Source organism: Callorhinus ursinus, unplaced genomic scaffold, assembly GCF_003265705.2.
Source record: "Callorhinus ursinus isolate GAN/ISIS: 27379988/994484 unplaced genomic scaffold, GSC_fseal_2.0 scaffold16, whole genome shotgun sequence".
Lineage (NCBI taxonomy): Eukaryota > Metazoa > Chordata > Mammalia > Carnivora > Otariidae > Callorhinus > Callorhinus ursinus.
The window spans coordinates 11,823,266-11,844,658 of NW_027397078.1; the positions used below are offsets into that span (position 1 = coordinate 11,823,266).

General features: G+C 37.2%; 2 pseudogenes; both read left to right on the forward strand.

Moving 5' to 3' along the window:
- The first annotated feature begins 12,629 nt into the window (after nucleotides 1–12,629).
- Nucleotides 12,630–12,746, forward strand: LOC112813018 (U4 spliceosomal RNA; annotated as a pseudogene).
- Nucleotides 12,747–20,188: 7,442 nt separating this feature from the next.
- Nucleotides 20,189–21,103, forward strand: LOC112812744 (ferritin heavy chain pseudogene; annotated as a pseudogene).
- The last annotated feature ends 290 nt before the right edge of the window (nucleotides 21,104–21,393 follow it).

Sequence of the window (21,393 nt, forward strand, 5' to 3'; positions counted from 1 at the left end):
CCACAAAAGACCCCGAATAGCCAAAGAAATCTTGAAAAGGAAGAACAAAACTGGAGGTATCACAATCCCAGATTTCAAGATATACTACAAAGGTGTTAACAATCAAAACAGTATGGTACTGGCACAAAAATAGACATATAAATCAATGAAACAGAATAAAGAGCCCAGAAATACACCCATGATTATATGGTCAATTAATCTTCAGCAAAGGAAGCAAGAATAAGCAATGGGAAAGTCTCTTAAACTAATGGTGTTGGGAAAACTGGACAGCTACATGCAAAAGAACAAAACTCTACCACTTTCTTACACTATATGTGAAAGTAAACTAAAAAATGGATTAAAGACCTAAATATGAGACCTGAAACCATAAAAATTGTAGAAGAGAGTACAGGCAGTAATTTCTGACATCAATGGTAGCAACATTTTTCTAGATAGGTCTCCTGAGGCAAGGGAAATAAAAACAAAAATAAACTATATGACTACATTAAAATAAAAAGCTTCTGCATAGCAAAGGAAACAATCAACAAGACTAAAAAGGTAACCTACTGAATGGGAGAATATATTTGCAAATGATATATATGATAAAGGATTAGTATCCAGAATATACAAAGACTTGATACAACTCAACACTAAGAAAACAAATAATCCAATTAAACATGGGCAGAAGACATGAAAAGACATTTTTCCAAAGAAGACAACCAGATGGCCAACAGACACATGAAAAGATGCTCATCACTTATCATCAGGGAAATGCAAATCAAAACCACAATGAGATATTACCTCACACCTGTTAGAATGGCTAAAATAAAAAATACAAGAAATAACTAGTGTTGGTGAGGATGTGGAAAAAAAGGAACCCTCTTACACTGCTAGTGGGAATGCAAACTGGTACAGATACTATGGAAAACAGTATGGAGGTTCCTTAAAAATTAAAAACAGAATTAAATACTGGGAATTTACACAAATAATATGAAAACGCTACTTCAAAAAGATATAGGCACCCCTATGTTTATTGAAGCATTATTTACAATAGCCAAATTATGGAAGCAACCCGTGTTCATCAATAGATGAATGGATAAAGAAGATATGGAGTGTGTGTGGAATATTACTCAGCCATAAAAAGAATGATCTCATACCATTTGCAACAACATGGATAGATCTAGAGGGTAAAATGCTGTGAAATGTCAGAGAAAGACAAGCACCATATGATTTCACTCATATGTGGAATTCAAGAAATAAAAAAAATGAACAAAGAAAAAAACAAAAAAAAAAAAACCCAGAAATTTTACTTAAACATAGAGAATAAACTGATGGTTACCAGAGGGGAGGTTGGTGGGGAGGACGGTGAAACAGGTGAAGGGGTTTAAAAAATAAATAAATAAAATAAATGTCTGTATAGTGGCCCATTGTATGATATATTACAATCTATTTACCAAGCCTGTATTATTTGACACTTAATTCTATATATTAACACATGAAATTTGGCCTATCCCAAAAATCAAGGTTACATGGATAACATTTGTGTTTTGTTTCATGCTTTGCTTTATCTCAGAGACATTAGTGGTAAATTTTCAGTTAAAGGAGGACATAATTTTTAAAGCCAGTAATCCCAGGCAAAGAGCATATGACTCTCCAGAATAACTCATCAGGTCCACTTCTGTTTAGTCTAGTTTAATGAAAGGGCTTAGAAAATTGATTCAAGTGACTGACTAGTGGAAATAAGCTTAGGAAATGTTAAGCATCTACGATTTCTTCATTTAAACAAAAGCCTTCGTTGGACTCCAGAGGGAAAGCAAGTCATCTTTTGAAATGTAGCTGATGTAAAGAAGTAAAGAAATGTTATAATAAAATACCTGCATTTGTTGGCCTTAGTTGAGTTCGAAGGATCAAGCAATTGACCCATGTGAATGGGACAGAGATCCCATTGTCTTTACTAGTACCAGCAAAGACACGTGTTGTAACAATGGTTTTCACATTTAATAAGGTAATGTACAAAAAAATTAGCTTTACGGGGTTCTCTAAACTTTTTGTCTCATGTAAAAAAAATACTGAGTTGCATAAGAAAATATTGAGTTTGTATCAATAAGAAAAAAATTAGTTATATCCCCATCATGTATATGTACATTTTATTTATATTCTTAACTCCCTTGACTTATTCTTATTCAAACTACTTCCTTGAAAAAACTAAAACCCTAGTCACTACCAGCTCTCTACCTTTTCTGCAGCTGTGCCCTGCTAATGCATTTGGCTTGAATAAAACCCACAGCCATGCAGATGGGTTTCTGTTTAAATTCAAGTTGCAAACCTCATGTGGGCCCTTAATGCAGCTGGGCCATTAGACTCTTCTTCCCTAATCTAGTCATTCCCCTTCAAGTGTATCTCAAACCTTAGTGTGAGATCACCTGGGCATCTCGACAAACACATTTTTTGATCTTGCCATGTAGCATGAAAGCCTGTGTTTCTAACAAGCTTCCAGGTAAGGTACAACACTGGTGACCTTTGGATAGCCAGGTTCTGGATGACTATTTTGTACCATAATATCTCTCTTCACACTTGTAACACCTCCTCCCCTACTTCCAGCTAGTGGCTTGCTTTCCACTGCACTGAAAGTCATAGGGATTGGAAGAGGATTTCACAGACTCCACTACCTTATCTACCCATCTGCCAGCATCTGGACCTTCTCACCTGCTAGACGTCTCAAATATAACTTGCTTAAAAATGAACTTCCTTATTTTTTAATTTTATTTTCAAAAATATTTTATTTTAATTTATGTCATTTTCATGTGGTATGAACTCTTAACATGAGACCTACCCTCTTAATAGATTTTTAAGTATACAATGCAATACTGTTATCTATATGCACAATGTTGTACAGCATATCTCTAGAAATTATTCATCTTGCATAACTGAAATTTTATACCCCTTAATTGCCAACTCTCCATTTTCCCCTCCTCCTATTCTATTCTTTGATTCTAAAAGTTTTACCATTTTATTTTTTATTTTTTTTTTAAAGATTTTATTTATTTATTTGACAGAGAGAGACACAGCGAGAGAGGGAACACAAGCAGGGAGAGTGAGAGAGGGAGAAGCAGGCTTCCCGCGGAGCAGGGAGCCCGATGCGGGGCTCGATCCCAGGACCCTGGGATCATGACTGGAGCCGAAGGCAGATGCTTAACAACTGAGCCACCCAGGCGCCCCAAGTTTAACCATTTTAGATACCCTATACAAGTAAAATAATGCAGTAGATGTCCTCCTATGCCTGGCTTATTTTACATAGCATAATGTCCTCAAGGTTTATCCCTGCTGTCCAATATTGCTGGATTTCCTACTTCTTAAGGCTGAATAGTATTCTATGGTAGGTATGTAACACATTTCTAAAAATATATTCATCTGTAGATGGACATTTATGTTTTTTTTACATCTTCATTACTGTGAATAGTTCTGTAAAGAACATAAAAATGCTAATATCTCCTCCAGTTCCTGATTTCAATTCTTTTGAATAAATACACAGAATTTGGATTGCTATATCATATGGTAGTTCTATTTTGAATGTTTTGAGGAACCTCCATATTATTTTCCATAGAAGCTGTACCACTTTCCATTCCCACCAAGTATATAAGGGTTGCAATTTATCCACGTCCTTGTCAACATTGTAGTCTTTTAAAAAAATTTTAATTATCACTGATGATTAGTGACATTGAGCATTTTTTCATACTATTGGCTATTTGTATATATTAATTGGGGAAATGTCTATTCAAATCTTCCCATTTTAATTAAATCTTCCAATTTATTTCCCATCTTGAATTGTAGGAGTTCCATACATATTTAGGAATAATTACTTAACTGATATATGGTTTGCAAATGTTTTCTCCCATTCTGCAGATTACCTGTTCATTCTGTTGATTGTTTCTTTTGTTGTATGGGGTTTTCAGTTTGATATAGTCCCACTTGTCTATCTTTGCTTTTATTGCTTATGCTTTTGTTGTTACATCCATGAATTTGAGGCTGAATTTGTTGCCAAGAGCAATGCCATAAAGCTTTTCCCCTATCTTTTCTTTTAGTTTTACAGTTTTGGAAATAGACAACCTGAACAGATCTATAACTGGTGGGAAGGTTGAAACAGTAATCAAAAATCTCTAAAGAAAGAAAAGCCCAGGGCTGGAGGGCTTTGCTGATAAATTCAACCACACATACAAAGAAGATATAACACCAATTCTTATCAATTGCTTACAATGAATTGCAGATGATAGAATATGTCTAAACTCATTTTATGAAGCTAGCATCACCCTGATAAATCCAGAAAAAGATGCCAGAACAAAGAAAAACTGGAGACTAATATCCTTGATGTATATGGATGTAAAAATCATGAACAAAATCTAGCAAACTGAATTTAATAGCATATTAAAAGGATCATACACCCTGAACAAGTGGGATTTTTTTCCTGGAATACAAGGATGGTTCCACATATCAAAAACATTTAAAGAGGTGATTAAGTTAAAATGAGGATGTTAGAGTGGGTCTAATCTAATGTTACTGGTTTTCTTAGAAGAAGAGGAAATTTGGATACATATAGACATCAGGGATAGGCATGCATAGAGGAAACACCATGTGAGGACATGGCAAGAAGGTAGTCATCTGCAATCCAAGGAGTGAAGCCTCAAAAGAAACCAACCCTGCCAACACCTTGATCTTGTACTTCTAGGCTCCACAACTGAGAGAAAATAAATTTCTATTGTTTAAGCCATCCAGCTTACAGTGTTTTGTTATGGCAGTCCTTACAAACAAATACACTTCCAGTTTTGCTTGTCCACAACATCTATTTAACCTCTTCATGATTATGCAAAACATCTGAAGCTATTCTGTATAGAAAAAATGAAGGAACTGGGGCCATCTCCTACTGTTTCATAGTGCTGCCAGCAGTGATTTAGGCTTAGCAATCAGTTTGAAACCAAAGATATTGCATTTAATAATCAAATTGCTTTTCTAAGGTGTGTGTATGAGGAGAAAGGTGAGAGATGTAGATTAAGGCTGTCCATTCATTGTTGCAAATTGCAACGAATCAGGAACATCAAACACAGAAAGCCAATAGCCATGAGACATACCTGAGAGGGGTCAAGTGTTAATTCTGTCAAAAGTGGGCAGAAGCTGTAACATATGTCCTCTCTCAACTTGCAGCTTTCAGCAGGAATCACAAGTTAGGAATGCCATAGTCTCTGCAGAAATACAGAGCTGGTCAGCATCTCGATTTCATGGTCCAATCAGAGAACAAGCCCTTTCCCATAAGCATGTATATGTGAACCAGAGAACGCAGCAGCATCCATAATGTTTTTATAGCTTAGGGCCTCACTGATGAGTATTCCAAATCTGCAACAAAGACCCAGAATCTGATTTTGGTTCACTGAGTAAAGCAACTTTGCAGATTTTCGTTCCACACAGCTAGTGCTGAGGCTTAAATAGCCCATGGTAGACAGTATCAGCTTTTAGTCAGGTCCAGGCAATCAGGATCTATGAATTCAGTATTCTTAAAAAAGCTTAGATGTTGCAGGGCCAGACCGTCAGCTTTGTTCCAAATCCAGGTGACAATCAAGGCTTGCCTAAGCCCTGTCAGTCTTGGAGTTGAACTTGACCCACTACAAAATATACAGGCTGGAAAATCATCAGCTTCTAAGGGTCAGACATCTGATTTCGTAAGAGCTCACTAACAAGTAAAACTGCATTCTAAAAGTCCAAAAATGTATCTCCATTTGGAGATTGCTTCTCTTTCATGTTGTCTCTCTTTTTCCAGAGACCCCAATAGGCAAAACTCATAATAATTTATTGTTTTCAATCTTCAAAGGACTCAAATTCCAATCAGCCCACCAGTGGCTAAAAGTAAGAATGTTGTGTTTGACTAACCCATTTTTTTAAGCTTTCCCTGAGTAGGATGATTGCTGCAGCATTTATATAGTTACAAGCATACAGTGATGCAATAGCCATAAACACATTTTTAAAAACTGTTTCTTTTTCTCATTGCAAATTCACTCAACCTCCTAACAAGAAATTCAGATTTACAGGTTTAACATTGCAGATCCCTGAGATACAGACTAGAATGTGGTGTGGGGAAGAGTAGCAGTTAGCTGCTGTTTTGGTAGCAGCTAACCCAAAGAAATGGCTAGAGTGTTCCTCTCCCTCCTTTTTTCCTCAAAGTTTATCTAAAGCTTTGCTCCAGTCCTGGGAACTGAATTTAACCATTTTTCTCCCACTTGGAGGAAAGAAAAATACAGACTTTTAACATTTTTGGCTGGCCCAAGCTTACCTTTGGAAATGAGGGGGTGCTTTTTCCTGCAGTCTGGAGCAAGTACAAAAACCAAAGGCTTTTTACACATTTTTTTCAGTTACCCTTCATGGCCAAATTAGTAAGAGGACCCAGCAGGTCAACTCTTCTGGTGTTGGATCTATCACAACAGAGAATAGCTCAACTGCTATTTTCATACTAGGGAGGACTCCATAGCCACCCAGGCACCAAAGGGTTGTCATCTCCCACTCCTTCATTCTTCCATTTCCCAAACCACGCTTTTGCTGTATTTCAGTGAGTCAGGGTCGTTAGAGGATATCTTACTGCTGCCACCACTATGGTGGGGGTCTCCGGGATCACTGCCAGGTTTGATGATTCACAAGGAGGACTCACGGGACACCATAAATAGTCATACTTAAGGCTTTAACTTATTGTAAGGAAAAGCTACAATGAAAAATAAGCAAGGGGAAGACACATGGCACAAAGCCAGGAGGAAACCAGGTGGAAGTTTACAAAAGTCCTCTTCCAATGGATTCACACAGATCACATTTAATTCCTCCAGCAACAAGGTGAGACAACAGATGTGAAATGCTGTCTACCAGAAAAGCTCTTTAGACACTCAGTGCTCAAAGTCTGTATTGGGATCTGGACATGTAGGCACCCTCTGCTTAGCAAATACCTAGATTCCATACAAACAGAAAGATCACATGTGTGAAACAATATTGTTTTCATACTTTTGGCACAACGAGGCATTTTTATCAGTTAAGGAAAGGTGGGAACACTCCCAAAACTAAAGTTCCCAGACACTAGTCAAGGTCCAACATTGCAAGGAGGTCTGATATAACTCATTTATGCACAGTAGGGATAGCTTACTCAAACAGGGCACTTAACCTCTACCCACTAGTAGAATAAGCCCAATACAATAACATCTGTATTTAAAGTACATAAGCAGCAACTAACAGGCTTTTTTGTAGGTTAACAGACAATAGTTTCAACTCACGTAATAAAAATCATACTTCCAACCATGTCAAAAGACTTGAAGTAGCCAAAACGTCATATTAGGAATTTATTTTTCAATAACATTAGAGAGGAATTACATTTTTAATTTTTAAAAATCTTTATTGAAATTTAATTCAAAAAGCATAAAGTCTGCCCATTTAAAGTAAAAAATTCAGTGGTTTTTAGTATACTCACAGAATTATGAAACCGTCACCAAAATCTAATTTTAGACCATTTTCATCACCTCAAAAAGCAACCCATTAGTAGCCGTTCCCCATTCTCCCTGACCCCAGCACTAGGCAACCCCTAATCTATACTCTGTCTCTATAGATTTGCCTATTTTGGAAATTTCATACAAATGTGGTTTCTTCAGGCTGGCTTCTTTCAGTTTTGCTTAATTTTCAAAGTTCATCCATGTTTCAATATATAGCAGTACTTCATTCCTTTTTATTGCCAAGTTTTCTATTACATGGATAAATCATATTTTGTTCATGTATTCATCAGTTGATGGCATTAGGTTTCTTTCAAATTTTTTATTATTATTGATGCTGCTATAAACATTTATGTAGTTTTCATGTGGAAGTATGCTTTTATTTCTCTTAGGTAGATATCTAGAAGTGGAATTGCTGGGTAATATGTTAACAATATGTTTAGCATTTTGAGAAATTGCCAAAATGTTTTCCAAAGTGGCTATATTATTTTGTATTCTCACCAGCAATGTACAAGTGTTTCAATTATTCCATGTTTTTACTCACACTTTTTCTTTTTTTTTTTATTATAGCCATCTAGTGTATGTAAAGGTGTATCTCATTATAGCTTTGATTTTAAATTCCCTTGTGACTAATGATGCTGAGCATCTTTTTATGTAGTTACTGGCCATTTGTAGATCTTCTTTGTTGCATTTCATTTGTCTATTCAACTCCTTTGTCCATTTTAAAATGGAGTAATTTATCTTTTCATTATTGAGTTGTAAAAAGTTATTTTTTAATATATTTTGGATATAAGTCCTTATCAGATGCATTTTTTTAAAGATTTTATTTATTTATTTGACAGAGAGAGATAGCGAGAGCCGGAACACAAGCTGGGGGAGTGGGAGAGGGAGAAGGAGGCCTCCTGCTGAGCAGGGAGCCTGATGCGGGGCTTGATCCCGAGACCCTGGGATCATGACCTGAGCCGAAGGCAGACGCTTAATGACTGAGCCACCCAAGTGCCCCTCAGATACATGTTTTGTGATATTTTCTACCATTGTGTAGATTATCTTTGACTTTCTTAATGGTATTGTTTATAGCACAAAAGTTTCTAGTTTTGATGAATTTATATTGCTTTGTTGCTTGTGCTTTTGCTATCATATCTAAGAAGTCATTTCTTAACCCAGGGTTATGATGATTTACTCCTAAGTTTTCTTCTAAGAGTTTAATAGTTTTAGTTCTTATACTTTGGTTTATGATCCCCTTTGAGTTAATTTTGTGTGAAGTGTGAGGTATGGATCCAACTTCATTCATTCATAGGTGGATATCCAGTACTCTTAGCAATATTTTTTGAAAAGACTCTTCTTCCCCAATCAAATTGTTGGTACTGTTGCTTAAAATCGATTCCAGGGCCGCCTGGGTGGCTCAGTCGTTAAGCATCTGCCTTCGGTTCAGGTCATGATCCCAGGGTCCTGGGATCAAGTCCCACATCGGGTTCCACACTCGGCGGGAAGCCTGCTTCTCCCTCTCCCACTCTCCCTGCTTGTGTTCCTGCTCTTGCTATCTCTCTCTCTGTCAAATAAATAAAATCTTAAAAAAAATCAATTGACCATAAAAGTAAGGTTTATTTCTGGACTCTCAATACTATTAATTTGATCTAGATGAGTATCTTTATGCCAGCACCACACTGTCTTGATTACTGAAGCTTTTTGCTAAGTACTGAAATTTCAAGATTGTTTTGTGCATTCTGAGTTCCTTGCATTTCTATATGAGTTTTAGAATTAGGATACATCTTGATTCCTACAAAAAGGCAGCTGAGATATTGACAGGGATTGCATTGAATCTGTAGATTAATTTGGGGAGGACTGCAACTTAATATTAAGTCTTTAAAGATTTTATTTATTTATTTGTCAGAGAGAGAGAGAGATAGAAAGAGCACAAGCAGGGGGAGTGGCAGGCAGAGGGAGAAGCAGGCTCCCCGCTGAGCAGGGAGCCCGATGTGGGACTTGATCCCAGGACCCTGGGATCATGACCTGAGCCGAAGGCAGATGCTTAACCGACTGAGCCACCCAGGTGTCCCAATATTAAGTCTTTATATCCATGAACATGTGACATCTCTACATTTACTTAGGTATTCTTTAATGACTTTTGACAATGTTTTATAGTTTTTAGTGTATAATTTTACACTTCTTTTGTTAAATTTATTTCTAGGTATTATTTTTGATGCTACTGTAATTGAAATTTTAACATTCCTTTTTCAGATTGCTTATTACTAGAGTATGGAAATACAATTGATTTTGGTAGATTAATCTTGAATACTGCAGCCTTGCTGAAATCACTTATTATTTTTAATAGGTTTTAGTAGATTCCTTGGGAATGTCTATGTACATGATTATGTCATTCACAGAGATAGGTTTATTTCTTCCTTTCCAAATGGGATGTCTTTTTTTTTTTCTTTCTTGCCTAATTACTTTGTCGAGACCCTCTTGTAAAATGCTGAGTGGAAGGGGTGAGAGGAGAGATCCTTCTCTTGTTTCTGATCTTAAGGGAGAAGCATCCAGTCTTCCTCCATGAAGCATGATGTCATCTGTGGGTTTTTCTTAGATGCACCCTTTACCAGGTTAAAGAAGTTCCTTTGTATGCTTAGTTTGTTGAGTGTTTGTTTTGCTTTTGTTTTTGTTTTATAATGAAAGATTGTTGCATTTTGCCCCTCCCATATAGTGAGAAAATCACAAATATTTTGTCCTTTATTCAACAAATATGGTGTATTACACTGGTTGATTTTCTGATGTCAATCCAACTTTGCATTCCTGGGATTAATCCCAAATGATCATGAAGTATAATTCTTTTTCTATGTTGCTGGATTCAGTTTGCTGGGATTTTGTTGAAGATTTTTTTCATCTATATTCATAAACAATAATGATTTGTAGTTTCCCTTTCTTGTGATGTCTTTTTCTAATTCTGGCACTGTAGCATTTAAAATTTTCCCGCTTTATGTAGGTCACTCTATTAATTTCCATCTTCTTCAATATCACTCCACTTCTTGTATCTCTAGGTACAGAAACTTGAGAGAGAGAGAGAAGGAGGGAGGGAGAAACTGATAGTGAAGGAAAGAGAATGAAAATCAAGGAAAGAAAGGTAATATATAGTCCCAGATATGCCAGGCATATTCCTATATATCTCTAAGTAATTTTTACTAGTTAAATTCAATTTTGTGTCCTTATCAACAGTTCTTTTACCAGTGACTTAAGCTCTCCAGAACTCTCTGAATTCCATTTCTTCAAAAGAGAAAAGGTTGACCATAGCCTATTCTCTCTCTTTTACACAGCTCTATCTCTAGCCCATGCGTGCATGCTCCCAAAACAACACAATGACCACCATTATCACCACCACTCCTCCCTCAAACCTCAAATTCATACTGTGCAGAATTTTGCCTGAGGCGAAACTTGAGCACCTCTGGAGAGCAACAGGACATGTCTATCTTTTTACAATTTGTAGTATAAACATATAAACCCTCCCTAGTGAAGGGGCAAGTGCAGGGCCTGGTAAAATCACTCTGAGGATTTTGACACAGATCCAATCAAATTAAAAGAAACATTAAGACAAGTTAGAAAGGAAAAATTATGTTACTCAAGGACAATCTTAGCCTGAAGGATGAATTTCTATATCTTCCCTAGGGCCAAGTGGTTGGGAAGGTAATCGGCAAGAACATTTGATTTTTATTTGGCTGTATTGTATAACCACCTGGTCCTAGCCATGCAGAAACAGACCTCTCAAAGGCCCAAAACTTGGGTAGTTGGTTCAATACATTCTGGTCCAGAGCCTACCAGGAAAACTTGTTCTAAACCATGTTTTTGATGTGCTTTGGCAAAATAGAGTGGAAACAGAATTCCACATAAACCTCTATTTCAAATGACTGGCCCAGCCATGGTTCTTAAGCTGATCCACTGGCCTTTCTCTGGGATCAATCCTCAATAGGAGTAGATTTCCTTCACTATGCTTTAGAGTCCTCAACTTCTTAGCTTTGTCATAAAGTAAATCATAAAACACATCCTGACTTTCTACAGAACCCAGCAGCTTCTGATATTTTTCATTTCTCTGTTTGTAGTACCTTGGAGTTGATACAAGTTTCTTCTTTGCCAGTGCTCACTTTTTAGCTTGTCTCCTCTAACCCAATTCCAAGGTACTGCCTGGGCCATGTTTGCCTCTGTAATTGCTCTGTCCAATACCATAGGCACTAGCCACATGTGTCAAGTGAGTCCTTGAAAAGTGACTAGTCCAAACTACAACACACTGCAATGTAAAGTATAGATTAGATTTCAAAGACTTAGTTTAAAAAGGAACATGCAAGGTATTTCATTAATTTTTATATTAATTACATCTTGAAATTTTAATGTTTTAGATTTAGGTTACATAAAATATATTATTAAAATTAATTATACCAATTTCTCTTTACCTTTTGTAATGTGGCTACCAGAAAATCAAAAATTAAGTGAATGGCTTGCATTTGTGGCTATTATATTTCTAGTGGACAGTGCTGTTCTAGACTCTTTTAGTTCTAATAACTAGACACTCCCTTCAGAAATTGTATCTTTCAGTGACAAAGTAATTTTGCATTAGATAGACTTGGATTTACTTCCTAGTTCTGCCATTAGCTATATAACTTTAGGCAATTTAGTTATCTTGGGTCTTGGTCTCTTTACTTGTAAAATGGGACTATTAATACTTACCAATTTTACCTGTATATATGGTTCCATTAATAGATTTGCTGTTTTAAAGTTCAAAAGATAAGTCTGTGTACAGCTCAGTGCTTGTCAAGTGGTAGGTAGGCAGGTTCTCAACATCTCTTCCCATCCTAAGTCTATATAGTTAACAAATGGAATTTTCAAATCTTAAGTCTCCTTACTGCTTGATTTGTCCATAAATCTTGTGCAGTTCCTAGTCTCTGATCTGGTCTTTTTGCACAAGGCTGTTCTCTAAAATGCTCTACAGGTTCTCCATAAAACAACTTCCTATAAAGAGTACTATATATTTAGGAGACTCATGCAAATGAAAGTAATTTGCATGATAGACAATTTCTTTTAGGTTAATTTCTGTTTAGCCCATATGCCACTCCAGAATTTCACAAAATGCTGCAGGTACTAGTGATTTAATTATCTTCGGGTTTTAGCTTTGCACAGTGGCAGTATCGTAGCCAGTGAGGTTTATCCGAGGCACGTTTATTGCTAATAGAAAACTTTTCCTAATTATCTTCGGGTTTTATTTTATGCTACAGAATTTTTTCCCGACCCAGAAAAAATATTAACTCATTTTTTCTACACAGGCAGGGTGAAACATAAATACATAAATATTATAATCTCTTTTCCAAAAGGGAAAAACAATCGTCAAATTCCCCTATCATTCCCTACCGACAGTGAGGATAAGGCCAAAAGATTACACAAAAGTGATCAAAATAGAAAATATGCATTAATCACTGTTTCTTTTTTGCTAGAAGTTAATACTTTAATATAAGTCACCAAATTTCAAAAGGTCAACATGTATTACTTTTAAAAAGTACAAGTATATTCTGAAAGTATTTTTTATCCACATTTTGATGTGGAATATGTTAGGCTTTTCAGTCTGTATCACATAACACTTTTATCCAGAAACTAGGGAAAAATTAAACCATCTACCAAGAGTTTTCAACAGAGTTAAGATTTTTGTTACAAGAAGTACTTATTATTGGTTTAGTATCTTTCAAGGGTATCTGTAGATGCCATTCATATTACCACACATGAATGTGTACTTATTTGAATATTTCTTTGTAAATGTTTTTAGGTTATATATGTGACTGTGTGTATGTGTGTATGTACCTGTATACACGTGTTTCTGTTTCCCTGGCTAAAATCCTAGTTTCTTCTCTTCCATACCTATGACTTAATTGATTTTTTAAATTAAGGTATAATTTACACACAATGAAATCTACATTTTTTTATGTATAGTTCTGAGAGTTTTGACAAAAGCATACAATTGTGTAACTACCATCCATCACTCCCACAAATCTCCCATCTTGTGTTCCCTTGTAGTAAACCTCTCCCCCTATCTAGAGAAAACTCATCTGTTTCCTGGGCCTATAGTTTGCCTTTTCCAGAATGTCATATAAATGAAACCGTATATATATAGCCTTTTGAGTCTTCCTTCTTTCACTTAGCATAATGCAGTAGAGATTCATCCACAGTGTTGCTTGGGTTAGTAATTCATTCCTTTTTATTGTTGACTAGAATTCCACTACATGGAAACAACACAGTTTGTTTATCCATCTGTCAGTTGAAGGATATTTGCTTTTTATAGGTTTTGGCAATTACAAAAAAGCAGATCTAAACAGCCACAAAGAGGTTTTAGTGTAAAGATATATTTCCATTTCAGGTGAATAAATACTTAGGACTAGGATTGCTGAGTCAGATGGTAAGTGTATGTGGATCTTTGTAAGAAACTGCCAAACCATATTCCAATATGGCTGTCCCATTTTTCACTCCCATCAGCTATATATGAAAGTTCGAGGTGGTCTACATCCTTATTGATGGTGTTTCAATTTTAGACATCCTAATAATGGTGCAGTGATATCTCACCGTGGTTTTAATTTGAAATTCTCTACTGTCTGATAATGTCTATCTTTTCATATGCTTATTTGTCATTCATATCTTTTTTTTTTTTTTGTAAAATGTATGTTCAAATCTCTCACCTACTTCACCCACCCCTTTTTGTTTTATCATTGAGTTCTATATATGCTCTGGATATAAAGTTCTTTATCAGATATGTGATTTGTAAATATTTTCTCCCAATCTGTGCACTGCCCTTCATTCTCTTAAAGAGAACCTTTAACATAAGTTCTTAATTTTAATGAAGTCCAATTTATCATTTTCTTCTTTTATGGACCATGCTTTGGTTCTGCATCTAAGAAATTTTTGTCTCACCCAAGATCTCAAAGATTGCCTCCTATGCTTGCTCAAGAAATTTTATAGTTTCATGTTGTGCATTTAGGTGTATGATCCACACTGAGTTTATTTTTATATGCTGAAAGAAATGAATTAAGTTTCTTTAATTTTTATTTTTTGCATATAGATGTTCACTTGTTATGGTGCCACTTGCTGAAAAGACTGTCTTTCTTTATTGAATGGCCTTTTCATTTCTGTCAAAAATTAAATGGCCATATAGATATGAGTCTGTTTCTATTCTATTCATCTATACTTCTGTTCCATTCATCTCTGTATACTTTTGTCAGTATCACACTGTTTTGATTATGGTAGTTTTATAGTATGGCTTGAAATCAGTGTGTCTTCACACTTTGTTCTTTTAAAAAATTGTTTCAAGGGGCACCTGGGTGGCTTACTTGGTTAAGCCACCAACTCTTTATCTCAGCTCAGGTCTTGATCTCAGGGTCATGAGTTCAAGCCCCACGTTGGGCTCCACAGAGCTTACTTAAAAAAAATTCTTTCAGTTATTCTAGTTTCATTGCCAACCCACAGTAATTTAATACTTTGTCTATTTCTACAAAAAGTCCTGCTTACGTTTTTTTGGAATTATGTTGAATACACAGATCAGTTTTTGGGGAAACTGACAACAACATTAAGTATTCTAATTTGTAAATACAGTGTATCTCTCCTCTTGTTTAGGTAGTATTTGATTTTCTTCATCAGTGTTTTGTTGTTTTCAATGTATAAATACTAATACATTTTCTATGATTTATAACTAAGCATTTCATGTGGGCCTTCTGGGTGCAATTTAAACAGAACTTTAACTTTTTTCCTCTTTGTTTATCACTAGTATACAAAAATAAGATGGATTTTTGTATATTGGCCTTATATCCTGAGATCGTATTAAACTCATTTATTAGTCTCAGTAGCTTCTTTGTACACACTTCAAGATTTTCTATGTAGACAGTTAAGTTATCTGCAAGTAGAGCCAGTTTTATTTCTTCATTTCCAATTTGTGTGCCTTTTATTTCCTTTTCTGGCCTTATTTCACAAGCTAGGACCTCCAGCTCAATGTTAATTAGGAGTGATGAGAATGGACATCCTTGTTTTGCTGCTGACCTTAGGGTGGAAGTCATTCAATCTTCCACCACTAAATATGATGTTAGGTGTAGGTTTTTCAAAGAAGCCCTATATCAGGTTGAGAAAGTTTCTCCTATTCCTAGTATGCTAAGATTTTTTTTTAAAGATTTTATTTATTTATTTGAGAGAGAGAGAATGAGAGATAGAGAGCACGAGAGGGAAGAGGGTCAGAGGGAGAAGCAGACTCCCTGCTGAGCAGGGAGCCCGATGTGGGACTTGATCCCAGGACTCCAGGATCATGACCTGAGCCGAAGGCAGTCGCTTAACCAACTGAGCCACCCAGGCACCCTAAGATTTTTTTTTTAAAGCAGAAATGAATATTTGAATTTGTCAAATGCTTTTTATGAATCTATTGAGATGCTTATATGACATTTCTTCTTTAGTCCATTAATATGATAAATTACATTGATTGTTTTTTTAAAGTTGACCTAGCCCTGCATTCCTGAGATAAAACTCACTTGGTCATATTATGCCATTATTTTGTAATTATTGGATTCAATTTTCTAACACATTAAGAATATTTGTGACTATATATATATTTTTAAAGACTTTATTTATTTGTCAGAGAGAGAGAGAGAGAGAGAGAGAGAGAGAGCATGTACAAGCAGGGGGAGTGGCAGGCAGAGAGAGAGGGAGAAGCAGGCTCCCCACTGAGCAGAGAACTCAAGGTGGGACTCCATCCCAGGACCCTGGGATCATGACCTGAGCCGAAGGCAGATGCTTAACTGACTGAGCCACCTAGGTGCCCTATTTGTGCCTATATTTATGAAGGAAACTGGTCTGTACCATTCTTGTAATTTTTTTTGTCTGGTTATCATATCAGGGTAGGGCTGGCCTTAGAAGATATACTAGGAAGTATTCCTTCCTCTTTAATTTTCTAGAAGAGCTTGTATGATTTACCTGCTTCTTATTTAAATATTTAGCAGAATTCATCAGTAAAGCCAGTGGGTCTGAAGTCTTCTCTGTGGGAATATTTTAACTAAAAATTCAATTTAATTAAAGATAGAGGGCTATTTAGGGTATATATTTCCTGTTGAATGAACATTAGTACCTACATGTATACAACATGGTCACTGTGGATTTGTTTTGGTAACTTTTGTATATAAGATTTTTGTATCTCTGTTCATACATAGATTAGCATGTAGCTTAGTTTCGTCAATGTTGTTAAATTTATTGGTATAAAGTTGTTCATTATTAAAGAGAATACTTCTGACAACAAATATGTGGAGGTTTTCCCCATACCAACCAATTCTCCAACTTTTCCAAAAACCAATTAGCTGTCCTAAAATTCAATTAGGACACTAACTACCTGGAATCGGCACAGATCCCACAGGTTAAGGACTCAATCCCACAAGACTGCCCCCCAATCAACCACTTCAGGCACTAATTGCAAATCTAAGCTGGAGGTTCCCATGATTTCCTCTTCAGCTTCGATAATTTTCTACAATGTTTCATAGAATTCAGGAAAGCAGTTTACTTACTAGATTACCATTTATTATAAAAAGATACAACTCAGAATCAGCCAGATGGAAGAGATGCATAGGGCAAGGAATAAGGGGAAGGGGCATGGAAACTCTCTAGGTTTTTTACCTTCCCAGGACCTCCATGTGTTCACCAACTTGGAAGCTTTCTGAATCTCTTCAGTTAGGGTTTTTATGGGGGCCTTATTACCTAGGCATATTAAATAAATCAGTTAATTAACCTCTAGTCCTTCTCCCCTCGAGTCAGGAAGAAGGGCTGAAATAACACGGTTAGTTCCTCTGGCAAACAGTCCTCCATCCCTAGGGGCTTTCCAAAAGTCACATCATTATAATAAATTCAGGTGTGGTTGAAAGGAGTTTGTTATGAATAACAAAAGATGCTCCTTTCATCTTTATCACTCCAGAGTTGTTTCAGGAGCTAGGGAAAAAAAACAATTATTATAACAAAGATGATTCTACTGCTCTTATCGCTTAGAAAAGTACAAAGGTTTTAGAACCTCTGGTGAGGAACTGGGGATGAAAAATCAAAATATATATCTATATAGCAATTATATTCCCTCATCATCCTTTGAATGAGTATATGATCTGTAGTAATAGCTCCTCTCTCTTTCCTGAAACTGGTAATTTGTGTCTTCGCTCTCTTTTTTTCCTGATTAGTCTGTCTAGAGGTTTATTTTTTTGTTTGTTTAATTTTCTCAAAGAACCTGCTTTGATTTCATTGATATGACCTATTGTTTTTATTTTTGTTCTGTTTTCTATTTCACTATTTTCTTCTCATATCTTTTTGTTGTTGTTCAGACAGCTTTATTAATATGACAAAAATCACATTTCTACAACATGAAAGAGCTAAAATTTAAAATCATTTCTACCTGTCTCTGAACCTGAAATGATTAAATATCTTCATCTTGAACAGTTTTCCCTAGACCCAGACTCCTGTTTTACCTGCTACCTCTGGTCAGTGACCAGAGATTTCTCCCTCTTTTCACAACCTTATTCTTTCAACCTCTTTATAAAATTACTCCTTATGCTCAGGTCCTCTTACTTTGGGGAATCTCCAGTACACTGAGAACCTTCCTAAACATTAGGACCCAATTTTCCTCAATTTACTGAACCAGTTTTACTCATAACTTACTCATTTTAACATATGTATAAAAACAAACTCTGCTCATATCTTTATAATTTCCTCCCTTCCACTTGACTTGGGTTTATTTTGGTCTTCTTTTTCTCCTTTTTAAGGTAGAAGGTTAAATAATGGATTTGAGACCTTTCTTTTTTTTCTAATATAAGAATTTTTTAAAGCTTTCAAAAGTTAGCATGCAAACACTGCTTTAGCTACATGTCACAAATGTTGATATGCTGTGTTTTCTTTTTACTCAAGTCCAAATAATTTCTAATTTCCCTTTGACCTCTTCTTTGACCTTTAGGTTGTTCGGAAATGTATTATCAACTTTTGAATATTTAAATGTTTTTCAGATACCTTTATGTTAATAAGTTCTAATCCAGTTTTGTTGTGATCAGAGAACATACTGTTCATGATATGAGTAATTTTATATTTATTGAGATCTGTGTTGTGGACTAGAACATGGTCTGTCTTAGTAAATGGTCTATGTACACTTAAAAAATGTGCTATGGAATATGTTTCTAAAGTTTCTTAACTCTGACTCTATGATTTTTCTTACGATAAGTATGATTTCTTCTTTTTCATTCTTTTTCTCCTACTGATTATCACAAATAGTACCAATGGTTGCCTGCAGAGGAAACTCTGTGGTTTTTGAACTGTGTAGAAACACCACTTATTCAGAAAGTAGAGTTTCATTTTTAAATGGCTTTTGAAGAATATAATTGAATCATGGTGGTGAACTAAACACAAAAATTATCTACACACAGACACACTAGAAAGGGTGCCATTAGGAGACCAAAAATTGTGAGGAATTCCGGAAAAACAGGAGAAGAGGCTATTAGATTGGCTAATTCAGAGAAGTTGCAACACCTGCAGTAGAAAACCTGGTCATATTCAGAGAAACTCTAATGCCAGAGTAAATGAAATTGCAGCAGCGCAGAGGCTCCAAGGTCAGCTGTGAGATGAAAGAGCTATTCTATGAAGAGCAGACCTATTTTTCCTGTCCTGCTCTGACCCTCCCCCACTCTTACTTACAATGAGAAGTAAGCACCTGTCTCATCTGACACCTTTAATCTCCCAAAACTACACTCCAAAGACAGTGAATGAGCTTAAGACAACTACAGATCTTCACAGGAGAGAAACAACAGGGCATATCTACCCAGAAGGAAAAAACATTACTCCTCCAATGGCAAAAATATATTTTGGTAACAGGGAGGGTCCCTATCCAAGCTCCATGCTTTATACCCAGGAAGGAGAAAACCATTGAGTAACTGACACACCCTGCCCTTTCATTCTGAAGAGAAGCATATTGGTGAAATAAACATCACAACTACAGATCAGATCTTTGCTAATTACCTAGGCTGATTAAACAAGCCATTTATTCCTAAATATAAGTAAACAAAGGTCTGGCAGATATTTGACAAAATTAAAAGTGAAAATCATCATGAGCAAATGAAATATTTGTAGGGGGAAAACAGAGATAATACAGGAAACAGAAGAGAACTTTACCAAAAAATTTAAATTCATATTCTCAAAAAAAATTTTTTTAAGATTTTTTATTTATTTGACAGAGAGAGAGAGAGAGAGACAGCTAGAGAGTGAACACAGCAGGGGGAGTGGGAGAGGGAGAAGCAGCCTCCCGGCTGAGCAAGGAGCCCAACACGGGGCTCGATCCCAGGACGCTGGGATCATGACCTGAGCCAAAGGCAGATGCCTAACGACTGAGCCACCCAGGTGCTCCCATAGTCTCAAAATTTTAAGGGAAGAAAATTAGTTTATAAAATAAGAAAATGTTGCTATAGAACAATTAAGAATAAGATAAACTTCTTGCAAACTAGAAAACTTAATGCAAAATTAAAAACGCATAAGAAGCCAGGCACTCAGCACAGTTTCCCTCTCTTACGCAGGCTCTGACGTAACCTGAACTCAGTGCTTGTGGCCCACCCCCTTCTTTCATCCTTCACTTCCTTCTCCCCCTCCCCCACATAACAGATCCTCCCTCCCCCTCCCCCACCACTTCCAGGTAACGGTTTCCAACTACTGGCCCCATCTCAGAGCCGTTGCCACCAGGCACGGAGCCTGTCTGCCTCCGGCCTCTCTCTTCATTCACACTGGGAAACCTCCGAGGCCGCCACCGCCTTCGGCCCCGCCGCTGCCCACTGCGCAGCCCTCGCTCCCGCGGCACCTTCACCTTCGCCTTGGTGCCCGGACCACCAGCCATGGCCACCGCACCGCTCTCACAAGTGCGCCAGAACTACCACCCCGACTGCGAGGCCGCCATCAACAGCCAGATCAACCTGGAGCTCTACGCCTCCTACGTGTACCTGTCCATGGCCTTCTACTTCGACCGCGACGACGTGGCCTTGAAGAACTTCGCCCAGTTCTTCCTGCGCCAGTCCCGCGAGGAGACCGAGCATGCCGAGAAGCTGATGCAGCTGCAGAACCAGCGCGGGGGCCGCGTCCGCCTCCGCGACATCAAGAAGCCGGACCGCGACGACTGGGAGAGCGGCCTGAAGGCCATGGAGTGCGCCCTGCACCTGGAGAAGAGCGTGAACCAGAGCCTGCTCGACCTGCACCAGCTGGCCACCGACAAGAGCGATGCCCACCTGTGCGACTTCCTCGAGAGCCACTACCTGCACGAGCAAGTCAAGTCCATCAAAGAGCTGGGGGGCTATGTCACCAACCTGAGCAAGATGGGGGCCCCGGAAGCCGGCATGGCAGAGTACCTCTTTGACAAGCTCACCCTGGGCGACAGCGACAAAAAGAACTGAGTTGGGACTGTTTCCCCTATAGCCACAGGGTGCATGGTGACTTTCCCTGATCACCATGCCGAGCATGCATATTGCAGTATTGCCTTTGCAAAACGTTCCAGTTTTTCTTTTCTTCATCCAGTTTTGCCATAAATAAATAAAGTTATTTGGTTTCAATAAAGTTATTTGGTTCTTAAATTAAAAAAAGGTGTCTGGTTGATTCGTGTGCCAATCTTTCGCCTTTTAGGTTTTAAAACAGGTATCCAGGAGTCTCTATCCACCCAACCCCATCCACATGCAGCTCAGGATCTCGGGAGATGGAGGGAGAAGGTATTCCATGGGACCCTGGAAAACACAAATCAATCTTCCCTTTATAAACGATGTGGGGGCAGGGGGGTGGTGGGGTGAGGTGAGGTGGGTGGTCTGGGGCCCTGGGTGTCAGTGAGTGTATATGTATGGTAAAAGTATAAAAGAACATGGTCTAGAAT